The 16,482-nt window shown below is 40.9% G+C and overlaps 1 protein-coding gene across 1 annotated transcript in view; it reads right to left on the bottom strand.

Annotated features, from left to right (window-relative positions):
* Positions 1-10,331, bottom strand: part of LOC144595164 (uncharacterized) — a 116,966-nt gene extending 106,635 nt beyond the window's left edge. Inside the window, exon 1 of the mRNA XM_078402333.1 lies at positions 10,268-10,331. The gene's annotated coding sequence lies outside the window, so the exon portion shown is untranslated. The remainder of the gene's footprint in view (positions 1-10,267) is intronic.
* Positions 10,332-16,482: the final 6,151 nt, after the last annotated feature.

Below are 16,482 nucleotides of genomic sequence, written 5' to 3'. Positions count from 1 at the left end.
ACAGAACCGGTCAATCCGGACCAGGATGTAAGTCGCTGTGAACAGGTTTGAGCCCGACAGCCAAAATGATGTGTGTTCATTGAACTCCAGTTCAGAAATTCAGTTATGCTGAAGCAATTTCTTGACCATACAATGCGGTGGCATCATCATCCATAACTATATTCCTCACCCTTCTCCATATTCTGAAGGGCCCGTTCCCTCTGCAGTACCTAGTTCACTTTGCCACCAAGTTTTCTATGTATCTGTAAATGTATCAGTATAAAGGCTGAATGGTGGGTGGGCGAGGCGAGGGGCGATGGTTCACTGGATAATCTGGGTGGAGACGATTGCTGCAATGGGCCTTTATGGACAACTGCAACTTAGAATTTGAAAATATATTAACTACCCTTTGTGGAAAAAAACGTACTCCTCAAATCCCTCTTGAAACACCATCATTTCATCTTAAACCTGTACCCTCTTGATTTTGATACCCCAACTATGTGAAAAAGATTTTGTCTATCTCCCTTTCATCTATCATAATTTGATGTACCTCTATCAGGTCACCCCTCAACCTTCTTCACATCAGGAAAAACAACTTTGGCCTTTCCTATTTCTCCCCATAAACTAAAGTCCTCCAATCCAGGTAATGATCTGCTGAATCTTTTAATTGATTTATAGTGTTCACTGCTAACAAGGCAGTGACCTCTAAACTGGGGATATCGGGTGAAGACTGGTGATTTATTTTCTGAAGCCTTTCTTTATTTTATATATTTTCAATTTTGAGTTTCTGGTTGCTATCACTATAATTCAATCACATTTCCACTCAAACTACTTTATCCATGGTCTTCTAAGATTGCTCCAGTAACATTTAGTGCAAGGTACTAATGAGTAGCTCTTTCCAACCAGAGAAACTATAACCTTCCAATGTCACTGATGAATTCAACAATTTAAGTCACTACAGATTTGAATTTCGAATCTTTTGGACCCATCTATTGTTTCTTTAATTTCACCAATGATTACCTTTTATAACGAAACATCACCATTACTTTGATCGGCACAAAAGGCTGGAGTAATTCAGCATCTCTGGAGAAAAGGAATAGGTTACATTTCGGGGAAAGGAAAACGAAAGATATAGACGGTGTTGCATATGTTGACATAAAGATATATAGAGGGAACCCCTTTCCCCTGACTCGCAGTCTGAAAAAGGGTCTCGACCCGAAATCTTCAGTTTAAACCAGCATCTGCAGTTCCTTCCTACACATCACCATTACTTTGGTCATCATGTCATTTAGTCACGCCTCCCTTGCATCAATAGACAATAGACAATACACAATAGGTGCAGGAGGAGGCCATTCGGCCCTTCGAGCCAGCACGGCCATTCAATGTGATCATGGCTGATCATTCTCAATCAGTACCCCGTTCCTGCCTTCTCCCCATACCCCCTGACTCCGCTATCCTTAAGAGCTCTATCCAGCTCTCTCTTGAATGCATTCAGAGAATTGGCCTCCACTGCCTTCTGAGGCAGAGAATTCCACAGATTCACAACTCTCTGACTGAAAAAGTATTTCCTCATCTCAGTTCTAAATGGCCTACCCCTTATTCTTAAACTGTGCCCCCTTGTTCGGGACTCCCCCAACATTGGGAACATGTTTCCTGCCTCTAACGTGTCCAACCCCTTAATAATCTTATACGTTTCGTTAAGATCTCCTCTCATCCATCTAAATTCCAGTGTATACAAGCCTAGTCGCTCCAGTCTTTCAACATATGACAGTCCCGCCATTCCAGGAATTAACCTAGTAAACCTACGCTGCACGCCCTCAATAGCAAGAATATCCTTCCTCAAATTTGGAGACCAAAACTGCACACAGTACTCCAGGTGCGCTCACTAGGGCCCTGTAAAACTGCAGAAGGACCTCTTTGCTCCTATACTCAACTCCTCTTGTTATGAAGGCCAACATTACATTGGCTTTCTTCATTGCCTGCTGTACCTGCATGCTTCCTTTCAGTGACTGATGCACTAGGACACCCAGATCTCGTTGTACGTCCCCTGTTCCTAACTTGACACCATCCTTTCAACGACCCTCTGCATTCTTCTTTCCTCTTAGAACTGGGATTGGAAACTTCACATTCAGCCACTGAGTCACTCTTTTATAAAGTAGATATATTTTACAGATTTAAAATCAATAAAGTACCGGTTCGGTATAATTGTCAGCTATTAAATTTGTGTTTTTGCAGGCAATTGACAATTTGATTATTGAGAATTGTCTCAGTCTTTTCATTCATACCATTCATCCAGAAATGTGATCTCGTGGTACAACAGTTCTTATGAAAAAATAAAACAATAGGGTGAGTAAACTTTAACAATTGGCTTTAGAATTTTGAAAAAAATAGCATAGAACGTAGAATAGTACAGCACAGGAACAGGCTTTTGGCCCACAATTTATTTGTCGGACAAGATACCAGGGCCAACTCTTAACTGCCTGCACATGATTCATATCCCTCCATTCACTGAAATTCCATGAGCCTATTCAAAAGTGTCTTAAATGCCACTATTGTATCTGCCTCCACCACAACCCCCGCAGCGTGTTGCATGCTGTCTACTCGTATTGCCACCTTCAGGGATTTAAGGACTTGGACCCCCAAAGATCCCTCTGTATATCAATGCAGTTAAGGGTCTTGCCATTAATGGTATACAGTATTTTCCCCTTACATTCGACCTCCTGAAGTGCAACATCTACCACTTGCACGGATTAAACTCCGTCTGCCATTTTTCTGCCCATTCTGTAGCTGATCTACATACTGCCGTCTACTTTAACAACACTTCCTCATAGTCAGCGATCCCAGTAATCTTGGTGTCATCTGCAAACTTACTAACCAACTCATCCATGTTTACATCCACTCATTCATATATATCACAATTAACAAAGGTCCAATCCCTGTGGAACTTCACTGGTCACAGAGCTCCAGCATGAACATTATCTTCCTCCATACCCTCTGTTTTCTACCAGTAAGCCAGTTCTGAATCCAGCAGAACAAGTCACTGTTAAACCCATGCATCTTAATCTTCTGGATCTGCCTACCATGAGGGACTTGATCAAATGCATTACTAAAATCCATGTAGACATATCCACTACTCTACCCCCTTCATTCACCATTGTCTCCTCAAAAAACTTGGAACTAACTATCAAAATTAATATTGCATTAAAAGCCATGAAAATAAGCTTTTTTTTTTTTTTTAACTCAGATTTTGCTTTAAGAAAATTATCAAAAATTTTAGTTTCAGTCTGTGACGCTAAGTCTCCACTTTATTCAAACTTTCAGGGTCCACCAAACATTCACACTTCATCCTTTCCTGACTGTGTAGATAAGTTCTTCTTTGAATATAAATCAAGAGTGAAACAGCCCACGTATCTCATACACACAGTCACATCAAATGAGTTATTGCTGGCTTTCAGATGGCTCAGGTCACTGATCAGGCTGTGTTTACCTATGTTCCATCCACAGTAGAACCCACAGGCAGGCGTTTACTGGAATACAGGCTATATTGAAAAGAAATGTACCTTATATAGTTACAGGTGTGAAAGCTAATTACTGAAAAATACCCCTAACCTTCATAATAGTTGCTCTTCCACTGCTTGAATGTAGGAAGTAAAGGCAGGAAATATATACACTCATACGAATATATATGAATATAAAAATAAACTGGAGAATATAAAAGGACATAATCTAAGGCAATTACTCTGACTTGTATTTTTATATTTGCACTAAAAAAGAAATTACGATCTAACGTTATAGGGCAGCACAATGGCACAGTAGGTAGTGTGCCAGAGACCCGGGTTCGAACTGACTTAAACAATAGACAATAGACAATAGGTGCAGGAGGAGGCCATTCTCAATCAGTACCCCATTCCTGCCTTCTCCCCATACCCCCTGACTCCGCTATCATTAAGAGCTCTATCTAGCTCTCTCTTGAAAGCTTCCAGAGAATTGGCCTCCACTGCCTTCTGTGACAGAGAATTCCACAGATTTACAACTCTCTGAGTGAAAAAGTTTTTCCTCATCTCTGTTCTAAATGGCCTACCCCTTATTCTTAAACTGTGGCCCCTGATTCTGGACTCCCCCAACATTGGGACCATGTTTAATAGACAATAGACAATAGGTGCAGGAGGAGTCCATTCGGCCCTTCGAGCCAGCACCGCCATTCAATGTGATCATGGCTGATCATTCTCAATCAGTACCCCGTTCCTGCCCTCTCCCCATACCCCCTGACTCCGCTATCCTTAAGAGCTCTATCTAGCTCTCGCTTGAATGCATTCAGAGAATTGGCCTCCACTGCCTTCTGAGGCAGAGAATTCCACAGATTCACAACTCTCTGACTGAAAAGGTTTTTCCACATCTCAGTTCTAAATGGCCTACCCCTTATTCTTAAACTGTGGCCCCTTGTTCTGGACTCCCCCAACATTGGGAACATGTTTCCTGCCTCTAGCGTGTCCAATCCCTTAAAAATATTATATGTTTCAATAAGATCCCCTCTCATCCTTCTAAATTACAAGCCTAGTCGCTCCAGTCTTTCAACATACGACAGTCCCGCCATTCCGGAAATTAACCTAGTGAACCTTCACTGTACTCCCTCAATAGCAAGAATGTCCTTCCTCAAATTTCGGAGATCAAAACTGCACATAGTACTCCAGGTGCGGTCTCACTAGGGCCCTGCACAACTGCAGAAGGACCTCTTTGCTCCTATACTCACGTTAGAGGCAGGAAACATGTTCCCAATGACGGGGGAATCCAGAACCAGGGGCCACAGTTTAAGAATAAGGGGTAGGCCATTTAGAACGGAGATGAGGCAAAACTTTTTCACTCAGAGAGTTGTAAATCTGTGGAATTCTCTGCCTCAGAAGGCAGTGGAGGCCAATTCTTTGAATGCATTCAAGAGAGAGCTAGATAGAGCTCGTAAGGATAGCGGAGTCAGGGGGTATGGGGAGAAGGCAGGAACGGGGTACTGATTGAGAATGATCAGCCATGATCACATTGAATGGTGGTGCTGGCTCGAAGGGTCGAATGGCCTACTCCTGCACCTATTGTCTATTGTCTATAACCTCAAGATCCTGCATCAGGACTGAGCGTGTAGAGGGACACCACAGATGTTGCTTGACTAAATGAGTTTATCCAGCTGTTGGATTTATGATCAAACCATTAAACCAAGCTAGTTGAAGAATTCACATGCAGCTGGTAGCACAAATGGTATTGGTACCATGTTCCACTTTACCTCTGTAATTCAGTTCCCATGTCAGATTAAAAAAATATAAAACTTAAAATAAGAAAACAGAAAAAAGCATTAAAAAGTTAAAAGGCAAAGTCATAAAAAGACTCCTATTTTCCAGTTTTTCCCATAAACTTTTAAACAGGTATATGAATAGAACAGGTTTGTGGGATATGGGCCAAACACTGGCAGGTAGGACTAGTGTGGATGGGACATGTTGGTCAGTTTGGGCAAATTAGGCCGAAGGGCCTGTTTCCTCACTGTATGATTGTAAGACTATGACTTGAAATTTATTTTCCCTCAAGTACCAATTCAGTTCCCTTTAAATGCTCTGATGGAGTCTTCCTACCATCTACATCAGTATTGGGTTCCAGATTATTCAGTGGGTCAGACAACATCTGTGGAGGGAATGGATAGGTGATGTTTTGGGTCAGGACCCTTCTTCAGACTTCTAAAGAAGTGTCCTGGCCCAAAATATCACCTCCATTCCCTCCCCTGATGCTGCCTGACCCATTGAGTTTCTCCAGCACTTTGTGTTTGCTCAAGATTCCAGCATCTGCTAGTTCTTTGTGTCTCTCTTTGTGGTTCCACATTATTGCTGCTTGCTAAGTAAAAATGTTATCTCTCACTCACCGCTTGTTTCTTTAGCCTTTCATTTGAATCTATGCTCCATGGCCCTTTAACTAATGGAGTAGACATCCAAACTTAATGCATCACTTTGAAACACCTTCAAGCACAGAAATCTCAAGGATCATCCAATAGAAAATGAAGAATATATGCAAGGATTAAATGGAGTATCACTCAAGAATCTATCTATTAGTCTTTTTATATGAAAAAAAAATTGTTCCCTTATAATTTCATACAAGGGGAAAAGTTTCTGTTGTATCTCCTTGTACCTGACACCACATTCATGATGGGGTGAGACATGATTGCACAATGAAATGCTCCAGTTACCTCTCATAACCTCAAATTTGTCCCCTTTGTTTTTGTTTGCATGGAACCCCAGCACACCAAATGGTAATGCAGGGTGAGGTCAGCAACTCTGCCTTCATTGCCCCACAAAATCCAGCCCAATGGTTTTGTCCAATTCCTTCTGCCCTTGTCTTGCTGGGTGACGGGCTTCCTGGGTTTGAGAGATTCTCTGGATGACTCCCTGGCTCATTGCACTTGATGCTGACTCCGACAGATCTGAGTAGCTTCAGATTCATTTATTGAATCACTGATCTCAACCAGGGACACAAGAAATGACTTCCTCAGCAGTAAAGTGTGAGATAAACTGAGATAGAAAACCTGTTCCTAATCTCTATCCCGGAACAGCTGTTGGATGCAGACTGAGACAGGATCAGTCTTGACTGGTCATGCCCTTTAAAGACGCACATTTGATGACTATTGTGTCTAGATTTATGCATGAATACTGATTCCTCCCTTTAGTCACAGGGACTTGGGGAATTATGGGATTCTCAATGAGTGCTGTCAGTAAGTTGCATCCATTATAGTAATGATTAGGAACTTGCTGAGTTTTGTCAGTGATTCGGAATGAATGGCTGTGAGTCCTAGACATCTGTGCATGCACCTGCATCCATCACGTAGCTCCACTGCTACAGGGAGTTTTGCAGGAGTTTTGCAGGAGAGTTGAATCTTGCTGTGACTGCCAGCGTCACACTGGGGAACAGCCTCTCCTGCATCAAGTCAAACTTGACACAGGCTCTGAGATCCCATTCATTTCATGGGTGACAAAGTTGTACAGCTATTAGAGATGATGCCTCCCAGCTTTAGTGATCCAGGTTCAATCTTCACCTCAGGGATTGATATTGGTATTTGTTTATTATTGTCACACGTACTGAGATTTTGGGTCCAGACCTTGCATTAGAAACATAGAAACATAGAAAATAGGTGCAGGAGTAGGCCATTTGGCCCTTCGAGCCTGCACCACCATTCAATATGATCATGGCTGATCATCCAGCTCAGTAACCTGTACCTGCCTTCTCTCCATACCCCCTGATCCCTTTAGCCACAAGGGCCACATCTAACTCCCTCTTAAATATAGCCAATGAAATAGAAACATAGAAATTAAATAGAAACATAGAAGCATTAAGACTGAAAGCTGAGATGGAAGATAGCAATTGTAAAGAGGAGAGGGGGAGGGGTGAGACAGGGACCACTGGGTAATAGGTGGGTGGAGGAGGGGTAAAGGATAATGGACAGATGGAGCAGGCTGGGAGAGTGGAAGAACTGGAGTTGGAAGGCTGAGGCTGGATGGTGATAAGTGGGAATTCAAAGGCTACCAGTGCTGGATTCAGATAAGTAAGGAAGTTGATACTGTGAACTATTAGGGGAAAATTGGAAGCCAGATGGAATCAGATGGTGAAATGTGTGAGGAGTTGGTGCATGGAGCCAGGAGGGGCAGAAGGTGGTGGAGCGTGGAAGAGGGGTAAGAGAAAGAAGACAAAAAATGGGGGGATGAGAGTGGATTGGAAGGAGAGAGAGAAGGCAATACAGGAGGCAAAGGTTGCCTGAAATTAGAAAACTCAGTGTTCATATCTTTGGGTTGTAGATTTCTGAGGCAGAATATGAGGAACCATTGCTCGTGTATGTATTGGGCCTCACCCTGGCAGTGGAGAAGGCTGAGGATGGACAGGTCGGTGTGTGAGAAAATAAGGATTGGGGATTATAATTCTACAGATTATGAAGCAAAGGAAATTTACATTTACATTTAAAATGTACATTTACATTTAAAATTTACATTTACATTTGAATTTACATTTTAAATTAATTTGCATAAGGTTATTGTCTTTAATGATTCCCAAATACATTTATATGTTTTGGTTTCAGTGATTTCTGTGCAATAATATTAAGGTCATTCTGAACTCCAACACCTTTGAATCTTACAACATTTAAAAACTACTCTGCCTTTCCTACCAGTGTGAATGATCTCACATTTTTCCTGCATGATATTCCATCTACCTTCTCCTCACTACTCATTTAGCCATTTGATATCCCTCTGAAGCCTGTTCTTGTAATCATCTTTATTTCATGAGCACACCTGGACATGTTACATTTGGTGCTATCATTAATATAGATTGTGAACAGCAGAGGGTAGGGGCTATCATCAGTCACTCTGCCATCCCATTTCTCAAGGCTTATCAGCCCAAAAATGACCCACATCCCTACTTTCAATCTTCTATCCATTAATTGATTTTTGATCAATACCCGTGTATATACCCAATCTGAACAATACACATACATACTGTATATCCCTTATATGTTGGAACATCTGCATATTTCTGCCTTTACTCTTTAATGGTAGAAAGGAATGATGAAGGTACAGAGCAGGTGACTTCACCATTATTTATATTCCTTTCTTTTCCCCTACCCATGGTGTCATTATTAGGAGGGAAGTTGCACCTATTTGCAATGCCAATTGCAATTTGCCTGAATTCAGTGAGCTTTTACACTCGTGTTGCTCAGGTATAGAAACTAACAGACTAAATGGGCTGCTACAACACAACTTGTTACCTCAAATTTAGTATGAAAAACTGAAGCTAATTTAAATAAACGCAAATGTAAATGTAAAGTATTATAACTGAAAACATAATTCTTGTAAGCATAATGCAAGTCCATATATTTTTATACGAATTATATCTTTATCTCGATTTGCTTAGTAATGGATGGTCTGAATTAATTAATTAGACCATATTTAATTTCACCTTTGCATTATAAGCACCTTGTATACGTAATTCTTGTATAATAATTGTTTTTGCTACATCTTTAGACCATGCAGAATTTGTCTTATCACGTTGGTTCATAATTTAATTACAGTTTTTAATTGTAACATCAATTTTTAAATATGTGAAAGATGTTGAAAATGCACAAAAATTGACACAGTGTTAAAGATAACCCTTCCAGGGATCTCTCACTGGGAATTGGCACAGTCTCTTAGCACCTGGGGACATGAAGCAGAACTGCCTGGGGGCTAGTGGAATCAAGGGATATGGGGAGAAGTTGGGCACAGGTTACTGATTGTGGATGATCAGCCATGATCACAATGAATATTGGTGCTGGCTCGAAGGGCCGAATGACCTCCTCCTGCAACTATTTTCTATGTTTTCTATGTTTCTATCTGTTCCCATCTCTTTTCAGATAGCTGCATATTCATCTGGTATGGAGAAATTCAATTGTGAGTACAAAACCCTGACCAGAATGAATTTAAGCATGTTTTCCTGAAACTTACAATGCCAGTTTTTACAATGCATATTTTGCTACTAATTTTCAGCACTAGTTTTTGCATTGGAGGGGGGGATAGGGGGGGGGGTGGTGTTACTGGTAGGAAATAGGGTACACATAGTTGCACATTTCCCTGCAGGGCACTGTAGCAATTCTGGTTACTTGCGATGCTGAACGATTGCAAATAACCAGATTATGCAATGAACTAAAAGGATAAATTGAATATGGATTTACTTTTACTAATCATTTTACGCTTGCTTCCACATTAGGTGTGATTTACAGGGAAAGAACGTTTAGATTTTTGAAAGAAATCTGGAAAAACTGATTTCCATGTAATCCCAAATTGACAACATTTGCTTAAATGTGTCACCAAGTGAAATTGCAGCATTCCATCACAATAACATTCAAATTGCACTGGTGGCAGTTGGATATAGTGAACCCTGGCTTGTGATTTGTTGCCATGGTCACTAAGGCTTAGAGGAATCTAGTAATGTCCAGGTTAGCTTGGTAGACAGCAAAGGTTTATGTTGCTTTTGCATCAAATGTACAGACTACTTTTTAATCTCAGAGACACCAGATGAAGAATGTAAACTGATACTAAAACACTTTAAAGTCAAGAGTTTCCCAGGTCCGTTTAACTTTCAGTAAATGCCTGCCCTTAATGTAATGTGCCAACCCCTAAATTCTGATGTGGTAGGTCCCACATGAAACTCAGATGGGTACATCTGTTCATTGACAATTTATGTGGGAGATACTCTTTGACGTTTTAAAATAAAATTTCTCAGCAGATTAGTCATTTACCTTGAAATGGAATGTGGTGCATCAAAACGTAGATTCACTGAGGAAGCAGACTTAGTCTTTGGGCTCCTGATCGCAAGTTCGCAATGAGCATAGAACAGTGACAAGATCCACCCTGTGGTAAATGACTGTAACCAGTTTGTGCCACATAAGCAAACTAAATTGGTGACTCATATCTGCATTGAAATTCTGTAACCCCCGTTTACAGTAAGATGACGGTGAAGAAATAGCAGTTTTAATAGAAAAATGAACACACAAATTAATAGAAATTCATTGAGATTTTTTTTTAGATAAATACAATTTTTGAACTATTAGAATTCTTTCCTCTATGATTTATATATTAGCTGGCTTCTCTGCTTTTAAAGTTCACTTCCGATGATATCAATAGGATATGCTGCTGCCATGGTTTTGCATGTTTGGCACCACTGGCAAGGAATGAAATCTAAGGCAATTATCATTTCTTTAGCTGAACAAACACAACTTTTAATCTGATCTATAACTAATGGACAGACACAAACAGGCTTCAACTTTTTATCACTTCATTCTTTCTCTCCATTTATCATTAATGTGCCATTATTATTCAATTATGTTTGATGTTACTTCATGAATGCTGTTTAGTTTAGAGATACAGCATGGAAACAAGCCCTTTGGGCCACTGAGTCTACGCTGACAATTGGTACCCATTCACACTAGTCCCATACCATGCCACCCTGGTAAGATGAATCTTGTCAAATCACACGTGAGCAAGGAACCAAAAGACACGTGCTTTGCCATAGATATACACAGACATTTAGAGGCTTAATAATGTGGTCCAATAGCCTGTTGGTGTGCTAGATTTCATGTGCATTTTATTTAAAGATATGCACATTGAATCAAATCATTATAAAGTCACGCATACCTGAAAATGTTTTCATAATTGCCTGTTGAAAAAACAACTGACAACAACATGCAAGCAGATAGAAATAGTTCAGCAGTTCACGCAAATACACATTGAGAGTCACTCATTGCCTGTAGTCCTATTTGAAGGAGAGAGCTTTCCAATTCCAAGATTAAGTGGTCTGTTTTTAGGTTGACAGTCAGTGCCAGTCTTCAGAGAGCAGCCGCAGTGGAGTTTCACGTTTGGTTTTATTCTGATCAGCCCTGAGATACTGATATATTCCATGGAGCAAGCAACAATTTTATGGCTTAAATCAATGCTTAGAAAGATATGTTTTATGGGGAAATGTATGATTCATTAGGCTTTAGACTTTAGAGATACAGTGCGGAAACAAGCCCTTCAACCCACCTAGTCCGCGCTGATCAGCAATCACCCTGTACACTATCCTACACACTGGGGACAATGTTCAATTTTACCAAATCCAATTAACCTACAAACCTGTAGGTTTTTAGAATATTGGAGGAAACTGGAGCACCCAGAGAAAACCCACACGGTTGCAGGGAGTGCATACAAACACTGTACTGACAGTACCCACAGTCAGGATCAAACCAGGGTCTCTGGCTCTGATGTTGGTCTGTATTTCTTCAGCATATTGTCTGTAATAATTTTAAGCTTACCACAAATTATTTTGGCTACATAATTTGGATTCATGATCACTTGTCCGGATATTGTGCATTGGAGTGTATGGAACTGTGGAACATAATGGAGGTACAGACCATACATGAAATCTGGCTGGTAATGTTAAAGCTAAGGTAATAACTGGCATTAAAATCAAAATTATGTCATCCTCCACTCTCAAGAAATTGTCCCTTTTGCAATCCTCATCATATGACACAGCAATTGGTTGATGATATCGTGAGAAGTGATTAACCAAATATCTTTCAATAACTTATATAACTGGGTCTAAACGTCTGAATTTTTCAAACTTTCATCCTGTTTACATTCTCTCTGCATTTCTCCAGAATAAGTAATGGTTACCTCCTGATGCTTACCATCGTAGCTAACAGCTATAACATTTGACACCATCCTCTGCACCCTTCCCCCTGCCTCCACAATGTTTATGATCCTTATTGACCTGAATTGTCATTGATCATTAGATGGTCGTGAGCAGTTAATGACAATTAAGCTCAAAGGTCATTCATGAGGCACTTTCATTATTTTGATAGATTATTCTAGAAAGTCTGAGCGCATAAACATCAACTTATTACGTGATGAATGAAGTATTTATTTAAACATAAGAATTGTGTCAAGAATAATGAACTATATATTATTACAACCTTATTTGCAGGAGCAAAGACTGAAAATTGGGTCACATTTGTTACATTGTATCTGCTCTATATTGTTTCTTACATTTTTACCTTCAGTCTGCGAGATAAATTGGAAAGCAAAACACTGGATCAAGCTGCAGTGACAATATGTAGCAAGGCTAAAGTTTAAATTAAGTCAAACATAGAACATAGAACAGTACAACACAGTGACAGGCACTTCTGCCCATGATGTTTGTGCCAAATATGACGTTGAGTTAAACTAATCCCCTTTGCCTGCACATGACCCATGGGGTGACATGTGGTGCAGCAATAAAGTTGCAGCCTTACAGCATGAGACACACAGGTTTGATCCTCACTATGGTGCTGTTGGTACTGAGTTTGTGCGTTCTCCCTGTGACCGTGTGGGTTTTCTGCGGGTGCTCCGGTTTCCTCCCACACTCCAAAGACGTACAGTCAATAGTCAATAGTCGTTTATTTGTCACATACACATAAATGTGTAGTGAAATGAAAAATTACCCGCAGTTCAACAATAAGACCAATAAGAATAATTTAAAAAATGCAATAACACATACAATCATAAACTAACACCAAACAAAAGAAACATGCATCACAGTGAGTCTCCTCCAGTCACCTCCTCACTGTGATGGAAGGCCAGAATGTCTCTTTCTCTTCCCTGCCGTCTTCTCGCGTGGTCAGGCTGTTGAAGATGCCACGTCGGGGGCCGCGCCGGACGGTGAAAGGTCCACGGCGGGCCGACCCAAGCCCCGCGATCCGGGGCGGGCGAAGATGCTGCCGCTGCCGCTGCCAGAGCTCCTGATGTCGGCCCCCACCCAGGGGCCTGGGGGCTTCCGACGTCCAGGCGGCCTGCGCCGAAGCCTCCGGAGATGAGTCGCAGCCGCTCCCGCAGCATCCGAAGGCAGCCAGCGTCGCAGCCGCTCCCGCAGCATCCGAAGGCAGCCAGCGTCGCAGATGGTGAGTCCAGGCCGCGGGCTCTGCGAACCAGAGCCCAGTTGGTCCCAGCCGGAGCCCGCCAGCTCCAGGTGCAAGGCCGGTGGTAGGCCGCAGCGGGAACGGAGACACGACACAGAACACAGGTCGGGTCTCCGTTCGGGAGAGACAATGTCTCCGTTCGGGAGAGACAGTTCCCTTCCCACCCCCCCCTCCCCCCCCCCCTCCACATAACACACAACCGCAAACACTACACCATATTTAAACTACAATTATGACAAAAACAACAAAAACAGGCAGGCCGCAGATTTGTAGGTTAATTGGCTTCGGTAAAATTGTAAATTGGTCCTAGTGTGTAGGATAGCACTAGTGTATGGGGTGGTTGGTGTAGTCTCGGTGGGCTGAAGGACCTATTTCCTCATTGTATCTCTAAAGACTAAAATAAAAAATAAAAATCCACTCCATGTATGTCCATGTACCTACCTAAAAGCCTCTTAAATGCCAAATATGCAATTATCATCTGAATATCGTATTAAAAGAACAATTTTGTCTGCTTTCTGCAGGCATGCATTGATTCGGAAGCTGATCACTCTTGTATAGCTTAAAGATAAAAGACCATAAGTTGACTTGAAGTTACTGGTATTGCAGAATAGTTTAATCAGAGGAAGGAAAGGAAAGATGGATTTTTTTAAATTATGCAATACTGAGGAAATTATCCAAACGATACGTCCTTGGTAGGTTTTATAATTACACAATAAGGGAATATAATATGGTAACAATTAAGGGAAACAGACGTATGGTAGCATTCCAAATTTCATATTGGATGGATACTGCAACCCAGAGAGAGTTGTGAATCTGTGGAATTCTCTGCCACAGAAGGCAGTGGGGGGCAATTCATTGGATGTTTTCAAGAGAGAATTAGATGTTGCTCTAAGGGCTAAAGGAATCAAGGGATATGGAGAGAAAGCAGGAACAGGGTACTAATTTTGGATGATCAGCCATGATCATATTGAATGGCGGTGCTGACTCGAAGGGCCGAATGGACTACTCCTGCACCTATTTTCTATGTTTCTGTTTCCATAGAATAGTCCCCAATAATCCAACATGAACTGAGTTTCCTCAGCCAAGCTGCAGATGTGACAAGGACCACCCTCCAGGAAATGATTTTGTGAGAGGCATGGTACAACTATTGCTCAGAATTTTGCAATTTAGAAAAAAATGGTTAAAACCAGTTGTTGCTGTTTCAATGAAGCCAAGGTGGAAAAAAAAGCCCTGTGAGGGATTAGGGCAATAAATAAGTATTCTATCCTCAGCCAAACCTTATGAAGAAAGCATGCCATGTGAAGAGGGAAATTAAGATGAGAGGAATGTATTGTACATTCCATAACAGGAAAAAGGTGATGTGAAATTATGATACTCAACTCCTTAGAAGGTGTAAATTGTTTGTTAATACTGGCTATTAATAATTTGTTCTGGATATCCTTTCCCTTTGGAAAGTAATTGTCAATTTAAAGAATGAAATTAATTCCTTATAATTGTTATTTATTCAGTTCTTTCATTTATTAGTGTACAAGATGCAAAGAAGGCCAATGGTACTTCACTTTCCTATTGGCAACCATGTTGGTAGGAGTGGATTCACACAAATATTACACCACAGAAGTGTGGCAGATTTCCTTCACTGACTGCCACGAGTGAACCAACTTTTCTTGTTACAAAAATCCTGCTGTTTCATTGTAATTACTGATACGAGTCATTAAAGACTAGAGCAGTTAAATCTCATTATAATGAACCATAAGCGGGGGAATTGTGTCCATTATTGTCGATTTTCCGCTATGACTGAGTGTAATATATGGCATTTCATGTGTGGAGACACAACAATAAAATTCAGGCTGAGAAAGAACTGCACTGATAGAGGTGCCTTTTTTCAACTGGGCCATTAAAGCAAAGCCTTATCTGCCCTAAGCTACAAAGTTCGGTAGGTCTGTCCGCTATAACCAAAATTAATTATAAAGAGGTCTGTAAAAATGAGGATTTACTGTATTAGTTAAAAGCATAGAAACACAGAAAATAAGTGCAGGAGTAGGCCATTTAGCCCTTCAAGCCAGCGCCGCCATTCAATATGACCATGGCTGATCATCCAGAATCAGAACCCGGTTCCTGCTTTCTCCCCATATCCCTTTATTCCATTAGTCCTAAGAGCTAAATTAACTCTCTCTTGAATACATCAAGTTAATTACTTCAAGTTAAATTTCAGATTCCCAGTATAGACTTCATCTCTACTTCAATAGCCCTTGACTCAACGATGCTAGTACAGCAACTTAACCGTGATGCTGCAATACCTACAGTTTGCTGATAGCCTGATAAATACATGATAGAGCATCTGCTAAGATCAGTCCAATGTAAATCTAGACTAAAATTTGGACAATCTCTATTTCAGTGTCTACAAACGTACAAAAAGGAATCAAACTTAACAAAAACCTTTCACCTATTCCATAATACTACAAAGATAAATCAATTTTATGCAAGGATCAAAGAAATGTTCTGTGCTCAAAAGGGCACAGATAAATATTTGAAAAGGAACAACTGAAAAAAAAATTACAATAAAGTCTGGGCAAGCTCCACCCTATCTCTGATAAAACAGGATCTGAATAATTCAGAGACAACCTCTGAATATGAGAGGTTAGATCAATATCACCTTAATGATAGCATTCATCTAGTTCAAAAAATAGTGGAAATTCTTCATTCTTAAGGTCAAAGTAGTGATCACATCAGCAAAATGATATGTGGGAGAGTCCAGAACCAGGGGCCACAGTCTTAGAATAAAGGGGAGGCCATTTAAAACTGAGGTGAGAAGGAACTTGTGAATTTGTGGAATTCTCTGCCATGGAGGGCAGTGGAGGCCAAATCGCTGGATGGATTTAAGAGAGAGTTAGATAGAGCTCTAAGGGCTAGTGGAATCAAGGGATATGGGGAGAAGGCAGGCACGGATTATTGATTGTGGTTGATCAGCCATGATCACAATGAATGGCGGTGCTGGCTCGAAGGGCCGAATGGCCTCCTCCTGC

Source organism: Rhinoraja longicauda, chromosome 1 (assembly GCF_053455715.1).
Source record: "Rhinoraja longicauda isolate Sanriku21f chromosome 1, sRhiLon1.1, whole genome shotgun sequence".
Taxonomy (NCBI): Eukaryota; Metazoa; Chordata; class Chondrichthyes; order Rajiformes; family Arhynchobatidae; genus Rhinoraja; species Rhinoraja longicauda.
Note: the sequence above shows the minus strand (reverse complement) of the source record. Positions and strands in the feature narration are given on the sequence as shown.